Source organism: Diceros bicornis, chromosome 2 (assembly GCF_020826845.1).
Source record: "Diceros bicornis minor isolate mBicDic1 chromosome 2, mDicBic1.mat.cur, whole genome shotgun sequence".
Lineage (NCBI taxonomy): Eukaryota > Metazoa > Chordata > Mammalia > Perissodactyla > Rhinocerotidae > Diceros > Diceros bicornis.
In genome coordinates, this window is record NC_080741.1 from 37,575,414 (window position 1) to 37,599,788 (window position 24,375).

At 44.4% G+C, this 24,375-nt stretch overlaps 1 long non-coding RNA gene across 2 annotated transcripts in view; it reads left to right on the forward strand.

The window, feature by feature from the left end:
- Positions 1–3,925: 3,925 nt before the first annotated feature.
- LOC131413839 (uncharacterized) overlaps positions 3,926–24,375 on the forward strand; it is a 184,948-nt gene continuing 164,498 nt past the window's right edge. For both annotated transcript variants that reach the window (XR_009222035.1, XR_009222036.1), the window contains exon 1: positions 3,926–4,210. This is a non-coding gene — a long non-coding RNA (uncharacterized LOC131413839). The remainder of the gene's footprint in view (positions 4,211–24,375) is intronic.

Genomic DNA, 24,375 nt, shown 5'->3' on the forward strand with positions numbered 1-24,375 from the left:
ATTTGGATCCCTTTTATTTCTTTCTCTTGCCTGATTGCTCTGGCTAGGACTTCCAGTACTATGTTAAATAGGAGTGGTGACAGTGGGCATCCTTGTCTGGTTCCCGTTCTTAGAGGGATAGCTTTCAGTTTTTCACCATTGAGGATGATATTAGCTGTGGGTTTGTCATATATGGTCTTTATTATGTTGAGGTACTTTCCTTCTATACCCATTTTATTCATAGTTTTTATCATAAATGGATGCTGTATCTTGTGAAATGATTTCTCTGCATCTATTGAGATGATCATGTGATTCTTATTCTTCATTTTATTAATGTGGTGTATTACGTTGATTGATTTGAGAATGTTAAACCATCCCTGCATACCTGGAATAAATCCCACTTGATCATGGTGTATAATCTTTTTAACGTATTGTTGTATGCGATTTGCTAGTATTTTGTTGAGGATTTTTGCATCGATGTTCATCAGTGATATGGGCCTGTAATTTTCTTTTTTTGTGTTGTCCTTGTCTGGTTTTGGTATCAGGGTAATGTCAGCTTCGTAGAATGAGTTAGGGAGCTTCCCCCGCTCCTCAATTTTTGGAAGAGTTTGAGAAGGATAGGTATTAAGTCTTCTTTGAATGTTTGGTAGAATTCACCAGGAAAGCCGTCTGGTCCTGGACTTTTATTTTTGGGGAGGTTTTTGATTACTGTTTCAATCTCCTTACTGGTGATTGGTCTATTCAAATTCTCTACTTCTTCTTGATCCAGTTTTGGAAGGTTGTATGATTCTAAGAATTTATCCGTTTCTTCCAGATTGTCGAATTGATTGGCATATAGCTTTTCATAGTATTATCTTATAATCTTTTGTATTTCTGAGGTGTCTGTTGTAACCTTTCCTCTTTCATTTCTGATTTTACTTATTTGTGCCTTCTCTCTTTTTTTCTTGGTGAGTCTAGCTAAAGGTTTGTCAATTTTGTTGATCTTTTCAAAAAACTAGCTCTTGGTTTTATTAATTTTTTCTAGTGTTTTTTTGGTCTCTATTTCATTTATTTCTGCTCTGATTTTTATTATTTCCCTTCTTCTACTGATTTTGGGCTTTGTTTGGTCTTCTTTTTCCAGTTCCTTTAGATGCATTTTTAGATTGTTTATTTGAGATTTTTCTTGTTTGTTGAGATAGGCCTGTATCGCTATAAACTTCCCTCTTAGAACCACTTTTGCTGTATCCCATAAATTCTGGCATATAGTATTTTCATTTTCATTTGTCTCCAGGTATTTTTTGATTTCTTCGTTAACCCAGTTGTTGTGCAGTAGCATTTTGTTTAATCTCCACGTATTTGTGGTTTTTCTGATTTTCTTCCTATAGTTGATTTCTAGTTTCATACCATTGTGGTCAGAAAAGATGGTTGGTATTATTTCAATCTTCTTAAATTTATGGAAACTTGTTTTGTGGCCTAATATGTGATCAATCCTGGAGAATGTTCCATGTGCATTTGAAAAGAACGTGTATTCTTTGGTTTTTGGATGGAATGCTCTGTATATATCTACTAGGTCCATCTGTTCTAGTGTGTCTTTAAGGCCAATGTTTTCTTATTGATCTTCTGTCTGGATTTATCCGTTGGTGTAAGTGGAGTGTTAAAGTCTCCTACTATTATTGTGTTACTGTCTGTTTCTGTTTTTATGTCTGTTAATAATTGCTTTATATATTTAGGTGCACCTACACTGGGTGCGTAGATATTTACAAGTGTTATATCCTCTTGTTGGATTGTTCCCTTGATCATTATGTAATGCCCTTCTTTGTCTCTTTTTACAGGTTTTGTTTTAAAGTCTATTTTGTCTGATATGAGCACTACTACCCCAGCTTTCTTTTCATTGCCATTTGCGTGGAGTATCTTTTTCCATCCCTTCACTTTCATTTTGTGAGTGTCTTTAGGTCTGAAGTGTGTCTGTTGTATGCAGCATATATATGGGTCTTGTTTTTTTATCCAGTCAGCCACCCTATGCCTTTTAATTGGAGCGTTTAGTCCATTGACGTTTAAAGTAGCTATTGATAAGTATGTACTTACTGCCATTTTTTAACTTTTTTTTTTTCCTCAGTGTTTTAGTAGTCCTTCTCTGTTCCTTTCCTCTTCTATATAGAATTGATGGTCACTTTAGTTTGACCTCTGTCTGAAAGCTGTACTCTTTAACTCCCCTCCTCCCTCCTTTTATGATTTTGATATCATATCTAACCTCTTTTTTGTGCATTTGTATCCATTACGTTCTTATCATGGAAATAGATAATTTTTCCTATTTGTGGTCTTCTCTTTTGCCCTTAAATCAGTCCCTTTAACATTTCTTGTAGCACTGGTTTCTTGGTGACAAACTCCTTTAATTTTTGCTTGTCTGGGAAATTTTTGATCTCTCCTTCCATTTTGAATGATAACCTTGCTGGGTAGAGTATTCTTGGCTGTAAGTTTTTTCCTTTTAGCACTTTAAATATATCGTGCCATTCTCTTCTAGCCTGTAAGATTTCTGCTGAGAAGTCAGCTGATAGCCTTATGGGGTTTCCTTTGTATGTAACTTTACTTTCTCTTGCGGCTTTTAGGATTCTCTCTTTATCTTTAATTCTGGACATTTTGATTATGATGTGTCTTGGTGTGGGCCTCTTTGGGTTTATCTTGTTTGGGGGTCTCTGTGCTTCCTGTACCTGGATGTCTGTTTCCTTCCTTAGGTTAGGGAATTTTCATCTATTATTTCTTGAAATAGATTCTCTGCCCCCTTGTCTCGCTCTACTCCTTCCGGGACACCTATAAGACGGATGTTAGTGTGCTTGATGTTGTCCCAGATGTCCCTTAGACTGTCCTCACTCTTTTTAATTCTTTTCTCTTTTACCTGTTCACCTCGGGTAATTTCTTCTAGTCTTTCGTCCAGCTCACAGATCTGTTCTTCTGTATCCTCTACTCTGCTTTTTAGTCCCTCTAATGAATTTTTCATTTCCAGTATTGTTCTTCATTTCTGATTGGTTCTTTTTTATATCTTCCATTTCTTTGTTGACATTCTCACTGAGTTCATCTACTCTTCTCCCCACATCAGTGAGCATCCTTAACACTCTTAGTTTGAACTCTCTGTCAGGTAGGTTGCTCATTTCTGTTTCACTTAGTTCCTTTTCTGGGGTTTTGTCCTGTTCCTTCACTTGGAATGTATTCTTTTGCCTCCTCATTTTGCCTCTTTCCCTGTGCTTGTGTCTACGTATTAGGTCGGTCAGCTACGTCTCTTGCTCTTGGATAGGTGACCTTATGTAAGTGATGGCTTAGGAGGCCTGCCGTGTGCTTCCCTCACTTCTCAATGTTCCAGGGGTGACCCCTATGTGGGTGACGTGTGTCCTTCTGTTGTGGCCTGTTTACTCTCCCTGTAGGCACCCAGGGAGGCCGAGTTATGCTCCTGGCCAGCTGTTGTAATGCTCAGCTGCTTGTAGTTGTTGTGGGCCCTTCAGTCTCTTTATCAGGTGTGGGGAGCTGCAGCACAGTTGGCTGCAAGTTCTAATACCACATTTGTGTTGCAGTATTTCTTTTAAGTGAGTAGGCCCCCAGCGTGGCAGGTTGTTAGGCTCAGTGCCTTACAATTGCTGTAAGCCTCTAGCCTATTAGGTCTTTTGTCAGCTCTCCAAGGATTGCAGCTGGGTGGGGCTGGCCTCAGGCACAGGAGCACCCAATTGTTTCAGGCTTTGGAAGGTGGGGCAAACCCCCTATGTGGGTCTTTGAGAAGCACAAGTCTTCTGCAGCTGACAATCCCTGCCGCCCACAGGTCCACAAACACAGTCAACACCGTCCTGCCCCATGTGCGCACCCTGACCTCCCCAAGCGGACCCAGTCTCTCCATGGTGGGAGCCCCACCCACTCCACCACCACCCCACACTCTCCACCGGCTCCTTGTGGACACCCTGCCCTGCTAAAGTGGGATCAGTTGCCAGGCTGCAGAGAATCCAGTCACCAATCTATGCAGGCCCACAAGTTGCCTGAGGGCTTGTTGTTGGGAGGGGCCAGTCTCTAGGGTGGGCTGCCTGCCCTGGCTGAGCTGGATTAAATGGGTGCTCTAGCGGGTGGGGCAGACCCTGGGCTAGCAGGCCCCAGGGAGAACTCCAATGGCGTCTGTGTCAGCACGCCCACACCAGGCCACAACAATGGCAGCTGCCAATGTCCCAGTCCCTGGAGGGGTCTTACCCCTCACCGAGATGCACTCAGGGCCTATTAGGTGAGTCTCTTTTCACCGCAGCACCTTTCTTTCTGGTGATTTTAGGATGCTTTCTTAAATCGGTGAGTTTGTGTGTGGGCCCTTTAAGAGCTTGTTTTAGTTTCTTTGTGAACCGGGTTTTCTGGGGGTGCTCCCCAATGTTTTAGTAGCAGGCAAAGTCAGATATTATGCCACTCGTCTCGATTGTGCTGGGTCCACAAAATGCCCACAGCGGGGGCGCTCCCCGGCTCAGGGCCCCGCGCCTCCAGGGAGGCTGCATACCTGTAAGCTGCTCCCGGAGGCCGTGAGGCTGGCGGCTTGTGAAGGCGGCGTTTTTCCTCTCCAGAAGGGAGTCTCTGCCTCTTCTACCTCAGTTAGGATTGTCCGTTGTTGCAGGAGTTCCTCTTATCCAGTTTTCATTTCTGTCTCAGGGGTAATTTTTCCATGAGTAGTTGTAAATTGGCTGTGTCCACGGGAGGAGGTGAGTTCCCAGTCTGCTTACGCTGCCATCTTGACTTCCTAACCTCCCCCACACAGTTATATTTAGTGACAGTATAATATTCTGCTGTGCTATAGTTGACTTGCCCATTCCCGTTTGATCAGAGGTATTTTAAAAATACTAAACAACTGATATGTCATTAACATCGATTAGTCATAATAGACCAGGCTATTCTGTTGAAGCAGAACATGTCCTGGAGGCCTCTGCTGGACAGGGCATTAACTGTTTTTTTTTTTTTTTTAATTTATTTTTTCCCCCAAAGACCCAGTAGATAGTTGTATGTCATAGCTGCACATCCTTCTAGTTGCTGTATGTGGGACACGGCCTCAGCATGGCTGGAGAAGCAGTGTGTCGGTGTGCGCCCGGGATCCGAACCCGGGCCGCCAGCAGCGGAGCGCGCGCACTTAACTGCTAAGCCATGGGGCCGGCCCCAGGGCATTAACTCTTTTGTTGCTGATTGTAGAGTGGCCCAAGGGTCCATTTGTTGGTGGCGGGGGATTGGGTAGTGAATATTTACCAAATGATATGGGAGAACTGCGACAATTTAATAACCAATTTTATCAATTAGATTTTGTGTAACAAATCATTCTAAAACTTAGTGACTTAAAAACAAAAAACAATGCATTTAGCTCCTGGTTCTGTGGGTGGGCAATTTGTGCTGGGGTCAGGTGAGTGGTTCTTCTGGTCTTGATTAGGGTCAATCATGTGTCTGTGGTCTGCTGCTGGACAGTTAGACAATCTGCTTCTGGGTGTTGCGAGGTCACCTGGTGTGATGGGGATGACTTGGCTGTGTGTAGTTCATCCTCCAGAAGGCTACCCTGGGCTTTCCACGTGGCTGGATGGAATTCCAAGAAACAAGCAAAAACACGCAAAGATTCCTGAGGCCTGGGCTTGGAATGGGCACAATGCCTCTTCTGCCACACTTAATTGGCCAAAGCAAGTCTCAAGGTCAGACTCAAGGACAAGGAGATAGATTCCATCTCTGGATGGAAGGTGCTGCAAGATCACATTGAAAAGAGGTGTTGATACAGGGACAAGAGTAATTTGGGCCATATTTACCAAATACCATGCTGTTGTGTCCCAGAATGGCTGGTTGAATATCAGCTCTGTAAGCGATGAGCATTTATAATTTGCATTTTCTTTGGACATTACATGTACCACTGCTATGAACATCACATTCTGCGTGATGATTTTACCGTTCTTGGTGTTAGAAAAATGTGTACTAATGGAGCAAGGTTGGAAGGTCTTCATGCATTCAGGAATCATTTATTCAGCATCCTTCCACACTAGGTGGAGGAATAGAAGCAGCAGCAGACACATTTGTTTGGAGTCCAGCAGGGAAGATACACAACAGTGAACAGCACAATGTGGAATGTGCTTTCTGCTTTGGTAGTGGTGTGTGTGGAGGGGTCTGGGGATATGTACATGTGGCCCAGGGGGAGGGATGTTGGTGGGGAACTTATGTGTGTCTTGTGTAAGGCAAGGCAGCCCAGGGGTAATGGCTGGGTTTAGATTTGAAAAAGGAGTTAGGCAGGCAGCAAATGTGGTGAAGGGCAAATTCCAGTAAGCACAGGCATTTCATCCCAGATAATGAGGGTGCTTGGTGGTCTAGTGGTTAAGATTCAGCGCTGTCATGCCCTGGCCCGGGTTTGTTTCCTGGTCGGGGAACCACACCACCCATCTGTCTATTGTCATACTGTGATGGCTGTTGCTGTGATGCTAAAAGCTATGCCACTGGTATTTCAAATACCAGTAGGGTCACCCATGATGGACAGGCTTCAGCAGAGTTTCCAGACTAAGACAGACTAAGAAGAAGGGCCTGGCCACCCACTTCTGAAAAAACTTACCGTGAAGACCCTATGAATAGCAGTGGAGCACTGTCTGATACAGTGCAGGAAGGTGAGAGGGTGGTGCAGAAAGGCCAGGCAGGGTTCTTCTCTGCTGTACACGGGGTCTCTAGGAGTCGGAATTGACTCAATGGTACTAACAACAAAATGAGGGTGCTCTGGGGCAGGGAGCAAGCCAGAGTGAGATTGGAGTGAAAAGCAGGGCAGGGTCCACTGTGCCTTCAGCCTGCCTTTGACCTTTATCTAGGTGGCAATTCAGGGCCGCTGATGACAACCCGTGCGATTGTGCAGATTCTCAGAGTTAGTACTGAAGAAGGTGGCTTTGACCAGTGCAGGCTGTTTGATTCCCTGCAATTGGGACCATGTTCTTGTCCTAGAACCAGAGGAAGAATCATTTTTCTTCTCGGAACACCCCATGGTTCTCTGAGAAATCAGACCAGAAGAAATAAACTTGGCCTTATGTCACATCTTCCAACAAGATTAGGTCCAGAGAGATCAAAGATTTAAGTATTAAAAAAAAATAAAGTCATAAAGTATTAGTAAAACATATGAGAATTGTTTTAATCTCAAAATGGGCAAGATTTTCCTAAGAATGACACAAACCCTGAAGTCATAGTAAAAGAGATCAATGTATTTGACTACATAAAACAAAAACAGAAATAAAAAACACCTGCATTGCAAAAAATACCATATGCAAAGTAAAAAAACCAAAAACAAATTAAGAAAAAATTTTTGCAATGTGGCAGCCCTGCTATCTGGTTATTCAGTTTTCCCAACATTATTTTGTAGAAAAAGTCTTTTTCTTACTGATTCAAAACATCACCTTTATCATATGTCAAATGTTTATCTATTTATACACACTCACATTTATTCATGGATCTTTTTTGGGCTTAAAATTCTGTTCCTTTGATCTATCTGTCCTTTCATGCACCAGTACCATATTATTTTAATTACTGTAGTATTGTAATATATCTTAATATATGATGGTCCTCTCACATTGCTTTTAAAAGAAGACTTTTCTTGAAAAATTTTGCTTTTTTTTTTTTTTCCATATGAGGGATTTCCTATTTAAGAATATGGTACACCTTCCCCATTAATGTAAATCCTTTTTTTGTGTGAATCCTTCAGGGGTAATTTAAATTTTCTTCACATAGATTCTTCACATCTTAGATTATTTCTATGTATTTTATCCTTTTTGGTTATTACAAATGAGATATTTTCTTCCATGATACCTTCTAACTGGCTATTAAATTCTCTATTTTAATTTTGTATCTATCCAACCTACAAAAAATTTTGTTGTTTGCAATAGATTTTCATTTAATTCTCTTGGACTTTTATTAGTTGATATTCATACCAACTACAAATCTTGATAACTTTGCCTTCACTTTTAAGTTTTTTGTACTTTGTATTTCTGTTTATTAACATTTCAGAACCATGTTAAATAGTAAGGGTGATGGTGGACAACCTTGTTTTGTTCCCGACTTTAATGGGAGTGCTTCTTGTGTTTTCTCATTAAACATGAGGCTGCTTAGAAAATTGGGATAGGTATATCTATCACATTAGGGAAGCATCCATCAGTAGCAGCCTCTGCTGTAGCCAGTTCCTTGGGCTAGCCAAGTACCTGTGTGCGCCTTTTCTCTATGTAGAATGTACTCACCATCTCCTAAAAGGAACAGAGTCGCATTTGGTTCCTGCATCTGGGTCAAAGGCCAGGATCTCTGGGTGATGCACAGTTCTGTCCAACAGATCAAGATAGGCTTCCCTTGATCTGATCATCTTTAAACTAAAAGGATAATGATCTAATTGCAACATAGCTGATATATCTTGACTCAGTGGACACAAGCTAATCACAACAGGAACTCCACGTTGAAAAGGGAAAACGGGAAAGGCTGTAGACATTGGTCCATGGCAGAGATTATGCTGGGCTGTAATGGCAAACATTCCCTTTTCTGGCTGTAGAACATATTTCATCTTTAGTCCATTCAGACTACCTGTTTCTGCTCTCTGGGAAAAATGCTTTTGTTCTTTGTCTGCTGAAGTTCCCAGCTCTGCCTGTGGGAAACTTTCTTCCTTGTCTTTTATTCTTCAAGGCCATAAAAGTGCTGGACTCCCAGTCAACTTGGATTGCTGGCCATAGACAGAAAGTACTTCCTCTCCTGGAAGAATTATGTCCCCTTCCATCTCTCTTTGTGACTGGCTGGTTCTAGACTGAGTTAATCTCTCTAGTAACATTGAGCAAAAAAAAAAAAAAAGGCAGCTAATGCCCACCAAAATTTGGAATTTTCCCTAATGCTTCACCTCCATTGGCAGGTTGTTTGTCTTCCAAGATACCACCAGTGATGGTTTAACTAAGAGCTTTGTATGGAATTATAAGAGTCACCAGAGGACCAGCCTGTGGTATCATATTTTAAGTAAGATGTTAGTGATTGCTAGATACATCTTACTCAACAATGTTAAAAAGTAAAAATGGCCCATGGCAATTGTAACATGCTCTCAGTTGTAAGATGCAAATCAATTTCACAAATGTTAAAATGGGCACACTTTTAACATTTAAAATGTTAAAAGATGCACATTTCTTAGAGGCAATGAAATATCATGTCTGCATCCTTGCCATCTGCTGTCCTACCAGTTCCGCTTGGACAATGTCGCATTTTAGGCTTCGCTACTTGAGACTCTCTACCTGCGGGTACCAAATTCTGTTTAAATTAGGATTACTTATTGTTGTTCTCTTCAAAGTTCCTTTTCCATTTGTGGTCCAAGTTGGCTGCTCCAGCACCAGGAGCCATGATCACTCCTCTACCAGTGGGAAGGGGGGAAGGGAATACAATGGACATTTTCTCTCCCTATAGGTGTATTGTCCAGGAAGATGCTCATACCATTTCTGCTCATATCCCATTGTCTGGAGCTTAGTTGCATAGTCATACCTAGCTGGGAGAATGTGGTTTTTATTCTAGGTAGCCAAGTACCCAGCTAATATTCAAGTGTTCAATTACTGTGGAAGGAAAAGATGAATACAGGGGATAACTAACAGTTTCTAAAGATTTATAAGATAGTCTGTAAAGTAGTTCTTATTTTTATTAAGAATGAAATCATTCTAAGAATCTACATAATTTCATTAAATGCCTTTTAAGCATCTCTGGAGATGATTAACTCCCAGCTCCTGACTCAGTCTGGGCCTCTTGTCCTATCGTGGAGGATATACACTGTCACTCTGAACTTTGCAGCAGCTATTACTTAGCAGAATTAAGCCTTCATTTTTGTGATTCCTTGATTCCAATCTGACCCCACCACCAGCTTGCAAACCCCACCAGAGAGAACGGGGGCCGTGTTTTGCTCACCACTGTGAGTCTAGCAGCTAATATAGAACTCGGCGTTTAGTGAGTGCTCAGTAAATTTCTGAAGAAAAAGTGAATGAACGAGCAGTTTCCGTTTTGTGTAAGGTTTCTAAAAGAAAAGAGCGAACATCTCTCTGCCCATTCCTGCCTACCCCATCCCTCCCTCCCACACGCAGCAGTTCTGACGAGACAGTTAATAGGACAGGTAGGTGGCTTCTGGTGTGCAGGCTGCAGCTTCCAGGCCTACCTCCTGGGGTCTGTGTGGACAGGAGGAACTTTGAATTAATGGTGGAGGAGAGCCCTGAGAGCTTTGCGGACAGCTCTGAGTAAAGTGCACAAAGCCGTTGGCGGTGCCAGGCTGTGAGGCCATTAGCACAGGGGACAGGGCCTGCCTGGAGAGACCTGGCCAATTACGGGAGTGCGAGTGGCAGGAAGGTGCACTGAAGTTCACACGAGTCCCAGCCTGCTGGTGTGTTATCTAACATGGCAGGCCCAGTGTGAGCATAGATGCCATTTAGCATTTTTTCACTCTGGCAGGAGCAGCAAACTGGGCTGAGAAATCTTTTCTTGCCAACTCATTAAGGATTGGGCTGGAGCCTCAGAAAACCTGCAGACTCAGGCCACATAGCAGGAGAGAAGGCCCAAAGGCATCTCCTTACCTCCAGGTCGTCTCACTTCCTCTTGGCCTCCCTCTTGCGCTCTTGGGGAGGGCCACGGGGAGGCTGGAGGACAGGGGGTGGGTGGGGTGGTGGGGAAGAGACAGGGCACAGAGGCTGCCTCCCTGAGGTCTTGGTGTCTCCTCGCCTTTCTCAAGGACCCGTGTCCAGAGGGGCTGTGTGCTCTGCAGCTGTAGACCTCCTATGAGTCCAGGATGTTCTCTTGCCCGGCTGGTTCAGCATTATCAGCACTTACTGGACTCCTGCTGTGTTGCAGGCCCTGGCCTGGGCTCTGGAGGCCCATTGGTGTCCAGGACACTCGTGGAGATCAGAGAGATAGGCAGGTACCCTCAATGTGAAGAGCCATGGGCAGTGATAGAGGCATATCCTCGATAGCAGGTGTACCCAGGAGAGGGGGGTTGGGCTGAGGTGGGTATCAGGGAAGCTTCTAGGGGAATATGGGTATGAGCAGGCTTCACATGATGAATGGATGCTTGGCAGATGGACAAGGGCATTCCAAACAAAAAAGTCACAGAAGTGCCAAATAGCATGGCGCATTTCGAGAACTACCACACTGCCGTGCTACTCCTGGTTAAAATGTATTGCTCACTTACCAAGTGCCAGGAAATGTTCTGTGTTTTCTTTGCTTTGTCTCTTTTGGTCCTCGCAATATCCCCGAGAGGTAAGAATCATTGTCCCATTTCACAGTTCAGGAACTAGGGCACAGGGAGGTTAAGTGTCCAAGATTCATAGTTAATAAGTAGTTAATAGGGAGTTGACGAGGTTTGTTGGACTTTAAAGCCCGTAGCAATGATAATGATAGCAGTAATTTCGTAATAGTAGTTAACACTTGCTGCATACTCGCTAAGTACCAGGCACTGTGCTAAGCATTATTTCAGTTAATTCTCACCACACGCAAGTCTGTCTTGTTTTATCTCCACCTCACAGATGAGGAAGCTGGGGAATGGTCAAGTAACTTGCCCAGGCAGAGAAACCCAGAACCAATGGGGCAAAGATTTGCTCCCAGGCAGCCATACGGTGAAGCCCATCCTCTTAATCACTGTCCTTTCCTTTTCCTGCTGCCCTTTCCTTGAAGGGTGGAGTGAGGGAAGGTGAATCTGGAGAGAAAGGCAGATAGGCCCCAGACCTTGAAGGGCCTTGTATGCAGCACACAGGCCCATGGGCTGTTGGGCAGGGCAGTCCTGGAGTTGGGCTGCCCGTTGGAAGGGCAGCCCCAGGGTCTCCTCCATTAGTCCAGTTGGGGTCCATTCTCTTTGAATTCCATTTTTTTTTTCCCTCCGACTAGGCTGTTAAGGTCTGTCAGGGTGGGGGCTGTGCTGTCTGATTCTCCTTGGTCTCTTCAGTGGCTACCATAGTATTAGGGTCACACCATGAGCAAATGATGGAATGACAGCAAGGATGGAAGAAACCAACTGCCACTGCTCAGGATTCCCTGGGATGCCTTAGGCCTGGCCAGAATGCCCTCTGTCTATTGAGCCTTGTGCTTCCCTGAGCTCATCACCTTAGCCTGCTCCTCTCAGCCTCCCCCTCTCAGTAACTGGCAGCACCACTGTGATGATTAATTTTATGTGCCAACTTGACTGGGCCAAAGGGGTGCCCAGATATTTGGTCAAACATTATTTTGGTGTTTCTGCAAGGGTGTTTTTGAATGAGATTAACATTTTAATTGGTAGAGTAAACGAGATTGCCATTCATAATGTGGATGGGCCTCACCCAACCAGTCGAAGGCCTGAGTAGAACAAAAAGATAGACCCTCCCCCAAGTAAAAAAAATTCTCCAGCAGACTGCCTTTGGACTTCATCTGCACCATCAGCTCTCCTGGGTCTCAAGCCTGCTGGCCCACACTGCAGATTTCTACTTGCCAGCTTCCATAATTGCATGAGCCAATTCCTTATAATAAATGTCTTTCTTTGTATCTATCTATCTGTCTGTCTATCTATCTATCTATCTATCTATCTATCTATCTATCTATCTATCGATCTGTCTACCTACCTACCTATCTATCTAAATCTGTATCTATATCTATAGATACATCCTATTGGTTCTGTTTATCTGGAGAACTCTGACTAATACAAATCATCCTCCAAGTTGCTCCAGCAGAAACTAAGTCATTGTTGACATCCCCCTCTCCTCACCGCCAGCATCGAATCAGTCACCAAGTGCTATTGATATCATTTCCTGCAGCGCTTCTCTATCCGTCCACTTCTCATCATGTCCACAGCTACCTCCCAGGCCAGGTGGCCATCGCCTTCCTCTGGGTGACTGCAATACCCACTAACCCACTAATCTTGCCCCTTCTCCGCACATTGTTCACGTAGCAGCTAGAGTAATTTTTACAAAGGCACATCTTACCCTGTCACTCAGCTGTTTAAATCCCTTCAATGGCTTTCCATGGATCTCTGGATAAACCATGGTATCAGTTAGCTTTTGCTGCATGACATACTGTGCCAAACTTAGTGGCTAAAACGAACAAGCATTTATGGCTTGTGATTGGTAACTTGTTCTGGACTCATCTGAGTGGTTCTTCTGGAGTTGTCTGGGCTCACTCACGAATCTGGGGTTAGCTGGTGGGTCAGCTGGGAACTAGCTGGATCAGGAGGGACTCAGCTTGGATGGGTGGGCTTTGCTCCACATAATCTCTCGTCCTCTAGGATCTAAGAGAAAGAGGGAGTAGAGGCTGCAGGGTATGTAGAGGCCCAGGCTCAGAACTGGCACATCACTTCCTCTGCATTCTTTTGGCCCAAGCAAAAGAAAAGGCCAGCTCAGATTAAGGGATGAGGAAATAGATTCCACGTCTTGATGGGAGGAGCTGCAAAATCATCTTGCGAAGGGGCTAGATCCAGGTAGGGGTAAAATTGTAGCCATTTTTGCAAACTACCCCAGTCCCAATCCCTGACCCTGGCTATATAATTATTTGTGATTTGGTCCCTGGCTTCCTCTCCAGTCTCACCTTGGCTACCTGTCCTCTCATTCTTGGCACTCCAGTCCCAAAGGGCTTCCTTTGGTCCCTAGAAACCACCGAGCTCTTCCTGCACTGGAGACTACACACATGCTGATTCTTTTACCTAAGATGCTGTTCCCTTATTCAGCTACCAACTGCTCCTCACCTTTGAGGCCTCAGCATAAACATTGCTCCTTTGGGAGAATCTTTGTTGACTAACCTGGACAAACTAGATCAGTTTCTCCAGCTATAGGTTCTCAGTGCACTTCATTCTTCTCTTAGTACCGCTATTAACAGTGAGAATTACATAATTATTACTTTGAATGTTTGTTTAATATCTGTCTCCTCCTAGACTGTAGATTCCATAGACTTTAATCAATTAAGTCATCTATTTAATGAATGTTTATTGAATGCCGTTATGTGCTAGGCATTGTGCTAAGGTTCTGGTGATATGGTGGTGGTAGAAATAGAGCCAGTTCCTGCCCTCAGGGAATTTATAATCAGATGGGAACACCAACATTAAGAAATAATTACCAAAACAGAAGTAAAATTGCAGCAGAGGTAGTTCTGCAAAGGAGGGTTACATTATGCCGTGAGTCTCTCTAGTGGGGCAATTTGACAGGGGAATTGGGACACAGAAGTCTTTGTGAGATCTGAGATATGGAGAGCAAATGTTAATGAAGCAAAAGCTGAGGGTGGAGGGAGTGGAATGAGGCAGCTCTGACCTGACTCCCGGTGGGAGGAAGAAGGTGGGGTACAAAGGACTGAAGTGGAGGAGGGGGCAGGGGGGCTGGGGCGCAGAGAGTGAAGGGATGGACACAGTGCGAGGCTGGGGAGTTCGGGCTATATCATGCAGGGCATTCCCTGCAAGATTGAGGAGTTTGGGAGGGGGTCACCATGAATTTGGCTTTGAACATGTTGAGTTTGAGGTAACTGAGATATTTACAGGTTGCTCTTGAGTAACCAGTTGGATCCACAGGTTTGCAGTTCAGAGGAGGGGCCTAAGCTGAAGATGCATGTGTGTGAGCTGGCGATAACTAAAGTCACAGTCACACATAAGACCCCCTAGGGAGGCAGCTCTTCATTTCTTTTGTGCTTTGGATTTCTTTGGCAGTCTGAGGATGCCTATATATTTTTTTTTTTTTTTTTTTTTTTTTTTTTTTTTTTTTGTGAGATCAGCCCTGAGCTAACATCCGCCAATCCTCCTCTTTTTTTTTTTTTGCTGAGGAAGACGGCCCTGGGCTAACATCGGTGCCTATCTTCCTCCACTTTATATGGGACGCCGCCACAGCATGGCTTACCAAGCAGTACTTCGGTGCGCGCCCGGGATCCGAACCAGCGAACCCCGGGCCGCCGCAGCGGAGCGCGCGCACTTAACCGCTTGCGCCACCGGGCCGGCCCGAGGATGCCTATATTTTTAAATGTGTGAAATAAAATGCATAAGATAACAATGGAAAGCAATTACATTGAAAATAGTTATCAAAATATTAAAAATAAATTTGTGATAAAGAAGTATATATGCTTCTTTATCAACTCATTAAATAACAATACCCAGTGGCAGTTAGAATAATCACTATAATTTCAAAGTAGTGATGAATATAGATTTTGAGACCTGTGAGATGCAGATACCTGGTATTTTTATTGGGGACAAATCAAAGGTCTTGCAAATACTGCTGTGGTTTGTTGTCTGTGTTCATAATTGAAGGAATTGTTAAATTTCAGTGAGATGAGTGAAAATTAAAGATGCAATCTTTTTTCCCATCCAAGTTCACTGACTCCCAAGGGGCCTGGGGACCCCAGGTTAAGACACTTGGCCTTCAGTGAGAGGAAGAGAGTGCTTAGATGCTAGGACAGAGTCTTGGACCAAACAGAGGAGGATAAGGCTGCAAAGGGGCAGAGGAGAGGCCTGAGAGGTCGGTGGAAAAATGAGAGTTTTGTCTATAAAAGCCAAGGGAAGCAAGTGATCCAAGAAGGGGGTGGTCAAATGTGTCAAATGCTGGAAAGTTCCACAACATGAAGATTGATAAATGTTTGTTGGACTTGGTGGTTTTTCAGGAAATATATTCATCTTATTTATTGCTTAATTCCTGGTACATTTCAGGGCACATAGTAGGCATTCAATGTCTGTTGAAGTAATGGACAAGTTGCTATTTTTCCTCATCATATCTGGTGGGAGATTGTCTGCTTGGTGGAACAGTCAATGGAGCCTACAGACACTTCCTTAAATTAATCTCTTGACTGAGGACTATGGACGCTGCAGAGACTCTGCTGGGGTTAAAGAACCCTCAGAGTTTTGGAGGCTCTCATTTGTGTGCCATGCACTTGGGATGGAAGTTAAAGTGGTCTCTCCCCATCTAGGAGGGTTGGCTTGGAAGCTCTGGGCCTAGGAATGGCACTGTGTCTACTCTGTCCACAGCTGCCAGGGTTCTACCATTGGGTTACTCATACTCAGACAGGTCTGAGTATGAGTATATTCAGATAATGTCTCCCAGTGGAGGTGACGTCCTCTGAGGATTCACCTTCATCTTGGCATTTTCGTCCAGTGCCTGGTATCAGGTGGGTGGACCCATGTGTTTGAGAAGTGCTCTGTTGTGTGCTGGGAGATCTGGATTATCACTTCAGATCTTGAGCCATTTTTCCAATCTCCCCACTCTGTGGTATCTCCCTGTGGAGTGAGGTCTCTTCTGTTGGTTGTCTCTTACCCATACTCCGGTGCTGTGGGGTGAGAGAACTGAGCTGTGCATGGTTACCCCAAGTGAAGTGACCATTATGAGTTTTTGTCATGAAGGTTTCTCTGTTATAAGTTTGACATGTTTTAAACAGCAGAACATCCTAAGATGGTAGTTGGGCTAATGGAGGCAAGAACTTGGCAATGAAAATAACAAAACTTGGGATTTGGTGAGGATTTAAAACGCGCTCTTTTCAATGGATTTCAATCTGTGCTCCAGGGGGCCCCAAAGGTTCCATGAGATGCTCTGGGGGCTCCAGGATGGGGATAAGAGAGGCTAATCAGGTGGGATTCAGGACTCACAGGGGCCACCGGAGCATCTCCCTTACATATTGGAGCATCTCTTTTATATATTGAGCACCTCTACAATATCATTTGAAGAAAGAATTCTAGAGCTCAAAATTTTTAAAAATCACTGATTTAGTCCAACTCCCTTATCTCACATGCAAGGCAACTTAAACCCAGAAAGGTAGAAAGCTGTGCCCAAGGTCATGCAGAGAATCAGTGGCAGAGCTAGAACTAGATCTCAGGACACATATATAGTCTTTTTTACAGTTTGATTAAGTAAACACTTATAAAGTTATGCATATTACTATTTTTGTATGTATGTAAAACACTGCTTATACATGGTTATGGATAATTTCTTATAATTGCATGTCCCCATGGTGAGTTTTTTACTTTGAAAGCTGTTTGGAGAAGGGTGCTTAGAATTCTTATAATTTGAAAACTCCTTTTCACTTTTCTGGCTTTAGAAGTACAAGGTAAATGGAGCAGGTCTATGAAGATGTCGAGTGTTTTACATATACAGAAAAATGAACCCCAAAAGAAAATGGTCTAATGAGGTTAATGAAGGTCAGCATTCCTTGGGGAACTGGGAAATGAATCTGACAGCTCAAACCTCTAAGGAGTTAATGGAAATTGTAAAGCAACAGCTCCGCATATTGAAAAGTCTATAAATAGCTCAAAGTCCTGAACTGCCTCCTGAAGCTATGATATCGTCCATATTAACTTCAGCGGCTTTGTGCCAGGCTAGACTGAATTTATTCAGCTGCATCCAGAAAACCCCTGCAACACCTTTCAGCCATGAGCAAAAGAGTGTGGGGAGATAGAGGAAAGGCTGACTGGTTACGAGTTATGTGCTGGATCCCCTTAGGGTGAATGGTGAACGGGCTGTGCCTGCATGCATGTGTGCATGCATGTGTGCGTGCGTGCATATGTGTGTGTGTGTGTGTGTTTGTGTGTGTGTGTGAGAGAGAGAGAGAGAGAGAGAGAGAGAGAATTTTTGTGTGGTATCTCAATTTGACTGGAGCATGTAGGCCTCCTGAGGCTTAGAACCTTTTTTTTGATCTTCAATTTTTTCTTGGTAATAGGATTTTGAGTAACAGGACATGATAGACTCATTTATGAACCTTAGGGCTTGTCTACCTCAAGCTCCTCATTTTTCATGTGAGGGGCACTCTGTGGTCCAGAAAGGGAAGGTAACTGGCCGTGCCTCAGACAGCTAATGAAGTGGGCACAGGCTTCCCTGATCTGCCTGGTGGAGTTGGCCCCCCTTCCTCTGTGTTTCTAGAGCTCCTGTCCCATAGGATCCCATCTCACCTGGTATTTGTCTGTCTCTCCCACTAGCCTGTAACTGTCTTGATAGCACAGACTCTGTCTTATTCAACTTTGATGCCCAGCACCTGGTAGAGGGTCTTGGCAAATTGCAGGTGCTCAGGAAATTTTTGTTGACGGACTGAATGAATGAATGAATAAGCTTTCTTAGGAGAAATCTTCTAAGAGTCAAATTTTCCTATAAGGAGAGACAGGAGGTCATGGGAAAAAATTTTGAACAGAAGCCAAGCACTGCTCCCCCTTTTCCAAATTAAGAAACAACAATGCCTTTCATTTCTATAAAATTTATGATTACAAAAAAATGTTCTTTTGATCCTCCTGATACCTTGCGAGAAAGACTGGCAGGTGTTTGTTGTCCCTACTTCATGGATGAGGAAGCTGAGGCCCTGGGAGACTCAATACTTGCTCCAGGCCAGACAGCTGCTAAGAAGCCAGGACTCAAGTCCTCTAGGCATCAGCCAGAGCCGTCTTTCTTATTCCGGGGAGCAGGTGACCTGTTGGATTGTCTTAGGAAAACTTAGCAGGAAATCTCTGAGTGAGAGAAATCATGGCCAGGCATTTGGTGAAAGAAAACAGTTAGCATCTGTTTAGTGCCTTCCAGACTCTTTGATGTGCATTCTCATAAATCATCTCATTGGTCCCCACTGCAACCCTGAGATATGGCTGGCTGCTGTCATCACCCACATTGCCTAGACAAGGCAACAGAATCAAAGACATTGATTTGCTCCTATCATCTAGTTGATAAATGATGGCATTGGAGCTGGGCCCAGGTCTTCAGTCACCTGAGCCTCAGCTCTGACTACTGTACCACCAGGCATCAGCCCAGAGAGTGACGGGACAGGTCTGAGATCAGGAAGAAAGACCCCGTAATCTAAGGAGACTGGATCCTGTGTACAAGATGGCGGGCTTTCCTGGGCTAAAGGCTGTGCTGGAAACATGGCTTCTGGGGAGACTCAGATGGGCAGGTTTAGAACCTGGAGGAGAGAGGGATGTTGAGAGAGGAAAAGTCTTGCAGAAGATGAGAAAGCCAGCCAAACCAGGACAAGAAAGAAAGTGATTTCATCAGCAGGACATGGATGGGAAAGAGTGATGTAAGTTAAACAACTGTCGAGAAACAGAACATATAGTTCTCCCTGTGAAATGCCTTTAAGCTGCAAATGTAGAGATGTTATTTTTGTATTTGTGACATTTTAAGCTTCAGCCACTTGTAATTTAAAATGAAAAAAGAAAATCCCAAATCAACCTAACTTATTTGTTACTGAGTTAAAGAAAATGACAGAGGAAGGACACAACGCTTAGCTGCTAATTGCCATTCTTTGACAATCCCCGAAGGCTATCCTCAGCTCGTTTAAAATAAGCACGTTCTCAACTCCTCACTTTTCATTGCTGATATCACTCCTGAGGGAAAGGTGGTGTGAAAAGACCAGGAAAACACATCAGGTACCATGAATCAGAGCAAGTTTAGGAAAATTAACATTATCATGAAGAGAAGGCCTTGGGACAGAAAAGGCAACCAGGGGCACCCTTTCAGAGCCAGGGGATGGGGTCACCTGGTGAGGCTTCCTGGCTTTTGAGTACCCTCTGCCCCATGTTCCTTCTCCCCAGAATGGTGGCAGGGCTCTCTCCAGACCTCTGCCCTGCAGTTTGGTTCTACTCTTTGTTTAGGTTTTGACTGATCTCAGATTTAATTTTATCTTCTAGGATTTCCTGATACATCTCCAAGCAGGAAACAATATTATTTTTCCTTTCTCCTCAGTGAAAAGAGATCAGGAACTTACAATAAATTTTCTTTGTGAAAGAGGATGAATTGAGACGTTTGCAGGTAGGAAGAAAAAAATTATAAACAAAAGGAGCTTGGGAGGGCCTGATGGGTGGATCCTGAACTATAACGAGGAGCTGCTACAAACAAACACCCACCCCCAACCATGCACGTTTCAGCTGCATCATCACTGCCCCCTCCTCCACCAAAAAATATTTCCAAACCCTCAAATATAGATGAAAAAGTGTCAAAGATTTATTTAACTCATTAATTAGTAAGGGAATCAGCAGGATGTTAAGGCTGTTCCCACAAGGGAGTGGTGACCTTGAAGCCTAACTCTTCCTGGGAAAGGACCCTCATTAGCTCTACAAGGCCCCACAGTGTGGCCACAGCTTTTGTCTTTTGCTGTCTTGACTCCCTGAGGAGGGGGCAGCTAGATGGAGGTAGAATTTCCAGCTCCCCAGGGTGCAAAGAGCTGCCACAGGGCAGAGCTTTCTTTTATTTATTTATTTTTTTCCCCCCAAAGCCCCAGTAGATACTTGTATGTCATAGCTGCACATCCTTCTAGTTGCTGTATGTGGGACGCAGCCTCAGCACGGCTGGAGAAGCGGTGTGCACCAGGGATCCGAACCCAGGCCGCCAGAAGCGGAGCTCGCGCACTTAACCACTAAGCCACGGGGCCGGCCTAGAGCTTTCTTATTGTTAGATTTTAAAGGAATACTCTCCTCCCTCACGGCTCTGTGTTGTCATGTACAGGATATAATAGATTCTTCCAAGGGGTGCGTGAGGCTGTTCTCTTTGGAAACTGAGTTGAGTAGGATTGATTTTTAGATGGCAGCTCTTTCTCAGGCAGGTTTAAGATAAAAATGGGCAAGAGATAAGATTGTGAGTAGGAATTTTGAAATCAGACTTGAGTACCTTGCAAAGACTGGACTCCTTTATTTTAGAGGCTCACTTGATCCATTTGAACACAGAGCCTGGCACGTAGTAGGTGCTTGTAAAATGTCTACTGAATGAATATCTCAAGAATTTCCTTTAGGGCAGCAGAGACCCCCTTTTCCAGGAGGAGGTGTGTTGAGGGGCTGGTAGGAAGTGAGGATGCTGTCATGTTCTGCTGAATGATCTTCATTGCTGAGAGCAATTTCTTGCTCTCTCACTCCCATTTCATATTCCAACTCTTTTAAGGACAAGATGAGTTTGAGAATATTTCCTCTTATTCCTCCTTATTTTTTCCTCTTTGTGATGATATCATTGTCATAATCCTCATGGTTGGCATTTGTCGGTGACTCACCATTTTGCTATTTTGGTGGCTATACATTTTGGTAGATAATTGTCTTCCCTCTCCCCCAAGCATGACACCTGCTCACATCTGCAGACTTTCAACACAACAGAGCCTTGCCAAGGAGAGACTCGTTGAGCCTGGTAGTGGGGGTGAGCGTTACTTATGAATGAGAGATGGAAAGCGAAGCAGTGGGTGAGAACACAGGCCTGCTCCACCAGGCATGAGCTGTAAGTTAGTCCTAAAAGCCACTTGAGGCTCAGCTTTTCTCACACACAGGACAAGGGGAAAATCTCCTGGGAAATGAAGGCTGCTATCCTTGAAACCAAGCATGGTGTAGGTGTTCCAAGCGGGTCGAAATTCTCTGGATGCTTCACCGAGGCACTTCTGAGAGAGAGGTGGCTTCTGAGAGAAGCTTCCAGAGCATGATGTTGTGGGGTTTAGTGAGGTCCTTAATGGGTCAGAGGGTTCCTTCCCTCTCAGGGAAATTCCTCCATTTCCTCTGAGGGGGATCAGGTCTTTCCATAGGCAGTATTCAATTTGGCTTGAAACCGAGACTCTGGCTCCAAAGTGCTTCCTCTCTGACCTGTCCTACTTTAAGTGACCCTAAGTGACCCCTGCCACCCCCCGACTCTTCTGGTAATAATCTTCTCTAGGGTCCACGTGGTAACTTCAAACGTATCTGCTCGGGGTATATCTTTTATGATGATTTAAAATTCTTATTTAACTCTTAATACACTGAACCTTTGTCTATCTTCCTTTCACTGTTTTGTCAGCTTGAATTTGATGTTGCTACTGACTCAGAGATACCTTCCCCATCCTTACCACCACTGACAACCTTCTGAGGACATTGGAGGACTCTGCCATTTGTCCCTCCAAAAGTAGCCCCATCCTGAGGCCTGAGGGGGAAGAGACAGCTCAAGCCCCACACAGTGAAGGGCTAGGTCAGAGGAGCCTACTGCCCACCTTGCAGCCCTTTCTGGTGAGAGGGGAAGAAAAGAGGTCCCGGAGGTGTACTCTTTCCCATGTGTAGGAGGCCAGTGTTCTTTCCCATGTGTAGGAGGCCAGTGTGGCTGACGTGGAGAGAACAAGATGGATAGTGGGAGGACCTGAGGTCGTAGAGACAAGAATCCAGGTTATCCAGGGTGTGATGGGCCAGAGCAGGGTTCCTGAACACGCCAGCACACCTCTGCACTAGTCCTCTCATGTCTGTAAGACTCTCTCATGTACGTATTAAGAGCATTTTGTCATTTGCTGAGGATGGAGGACTCTCCAGTGAGTAGGGAATCACTAATTCCATTAAACTGAAAGTCCAGCATCCTAGACCATAGGGATTTTGTCTTAGAGAGACCAAAAAATCCTGATGGGTCACAAATGGGGAAATCCTTTGTTATTATTTAATTTTCCTGACATTTGTGACTTGTCTACCAAATAAGACTGTGTGCATTTTGAAACAGGGATGATGCATTATTGCTGATTGAATTCCTTGTAGCACCAGCACATGTCACACGTCATGCTGACAGTGAGTGCTCCATGACTACTTGGTATGATTTGAGGGTTTAGGCTTGATCACGAGCCCAGGCTCCCTGACTCATTCATTCATTCCACACAAATTTGTTGAGCATCTACCATGTGTTGAGCACTGTTCTAGGCACTTGGGATTCAATAGTCTCTGCTCTCTTGGAGCTTATATTCAAGTAGGGGAGACAGACAATAAACAAGGCAAATCAGAAAAATATATAGTCTAGCAGGTAATGACAAATACTAAGAAGGAAAAATAAAGGAGGAAGGGTGGATATAAAGTGTTGCTGGGTAGTCAGGTAAGGCCTCACTCAGAAGAAGACTTCTGAATGAGGACCAGGAAAGTGGAAGTGAGCCTTATGGATCTCTGAGGGAAGAGCTTTCAGAGCAGAGCATACAGCAAGCGCAAAGGCCCTGTGACAGAGATGTGCCTGGCATATTCAGTAATCCCTGCTCTGGCCCACCAGGCCCTGGATAATCTGGCTTCTGGTCTCTATGACCTCAGCTGCTCCCATTATCTATCTTGTTCTCTCCACGTCAGCCATACTGACCTCCTACACATGGGAAAGAGTACACCTCTGTAACCTCTTTTCTTCCCCTCTCATCAGAAGGGCTGCAAGGTGGGCAGTAGGCTCCTCTGACCTAGCCCTTCACTGTGTGGAGTTTGAGCTGTCTCTTGCCCCTCGGGCCTCAGGATGGGGTTACTTTTGGAGGGACGAATGGCAGTGTCCTCCAGTACAAGGTCCTCAGAAGGTTGTCAGTGGTGGTAAGGATGGAGGAAGGTATCTATCTTTGAGTCAGTAGGAACATAGTTTAAGTTCAATAACAGGAAAGTGGGTAGGGAGGAAAGGGAGGGGAAGCTCTAGGCATCTCAAAAGATCATCAGTAGGAGATGCCCCCACAGGCATCTTCTTAGAGTGAGATAAGACTGGCCTGCTCTGAGCTCACCTCTTCTAGAAGTTTTCACACCAGTGCTTTGAAGGACTTGCCTCAGCATCCCCTCTGTAACCCTGAAGTCATTTTTCCTAAGGCTCCCTGGAGATTTATTGTAAAATGCTCTTGGCCCTTCAAAAATATGCTGCCTTTCTTTTTTTTTTTTTTTTAAATAAAATAATTTTATCTAGAATTGCCATTCAAATATCGAAAAACAAAATGGAAAAGGCCTTGGGAAGAATTAGAACAATCAAATGTATTCACCTCTGTGCTTCTAAAGCTTCAGTTTATGGCTGCTTCCCATGGCCGATTATGGCTTCAAATAACAAAGGGATTTAGTAGGCAGAAAACACTTTCTAGCCATCAGATTGAGGACGTTGGAACTAGGAATAAACTATGTTAAAAAAAGTTTATAATTTTTATTCCTTTATGTGGGAATTTTGATGTAGGTTAGTTTGGTCAAAACAACCATCTTGAATAAACAAAATGAACTCCTGTCCTCCCTAAGTCCTTACACTGTCAGCCATTTGGGGCCTCAGTGTGGGAACTGAGCAGGATTGCCCATTGCCCACATTTGTCCTGGTGGCACCCACTCCCCACGGTGCCAGCCTGCTGCTGCTCACTGGAGGGCACAAAGGCCCCAGGGCTGGGGCTGACCGCCTGCTTCCCCCTCTACCTCGTGCCCAGTGGGGTGGGAGCAAGGGTGGTTGTGCAGAAATAAAAGCCATGGTTACCAAGTGGAAGGTGGTGTGTGTGTGTGCATGGCCCCATGACAGCCCCTGAGCTGGGCTATCAGTTATGGCATTCCCTCGGAGAGCCATTTATAACTGGCAAAGCAGTTTCCAGAGGCTTCAGCAGAAATCAGAAGGCAGCAGCACTATTGCCTTGTGTGTTCCTCATATCCCTCCTCTCCACCTCCCAGCTTTTCTTAGTATAAGGGTCTGCTCTTCTGGCCTGGGGAAGCCCCTTTCTATTTGAATACTCATCATCTCTCATAGAACAACGTAGCAGTCAAGGGGCAGTGAGATAGGGAACTTGAAGCTTTCCTAACGA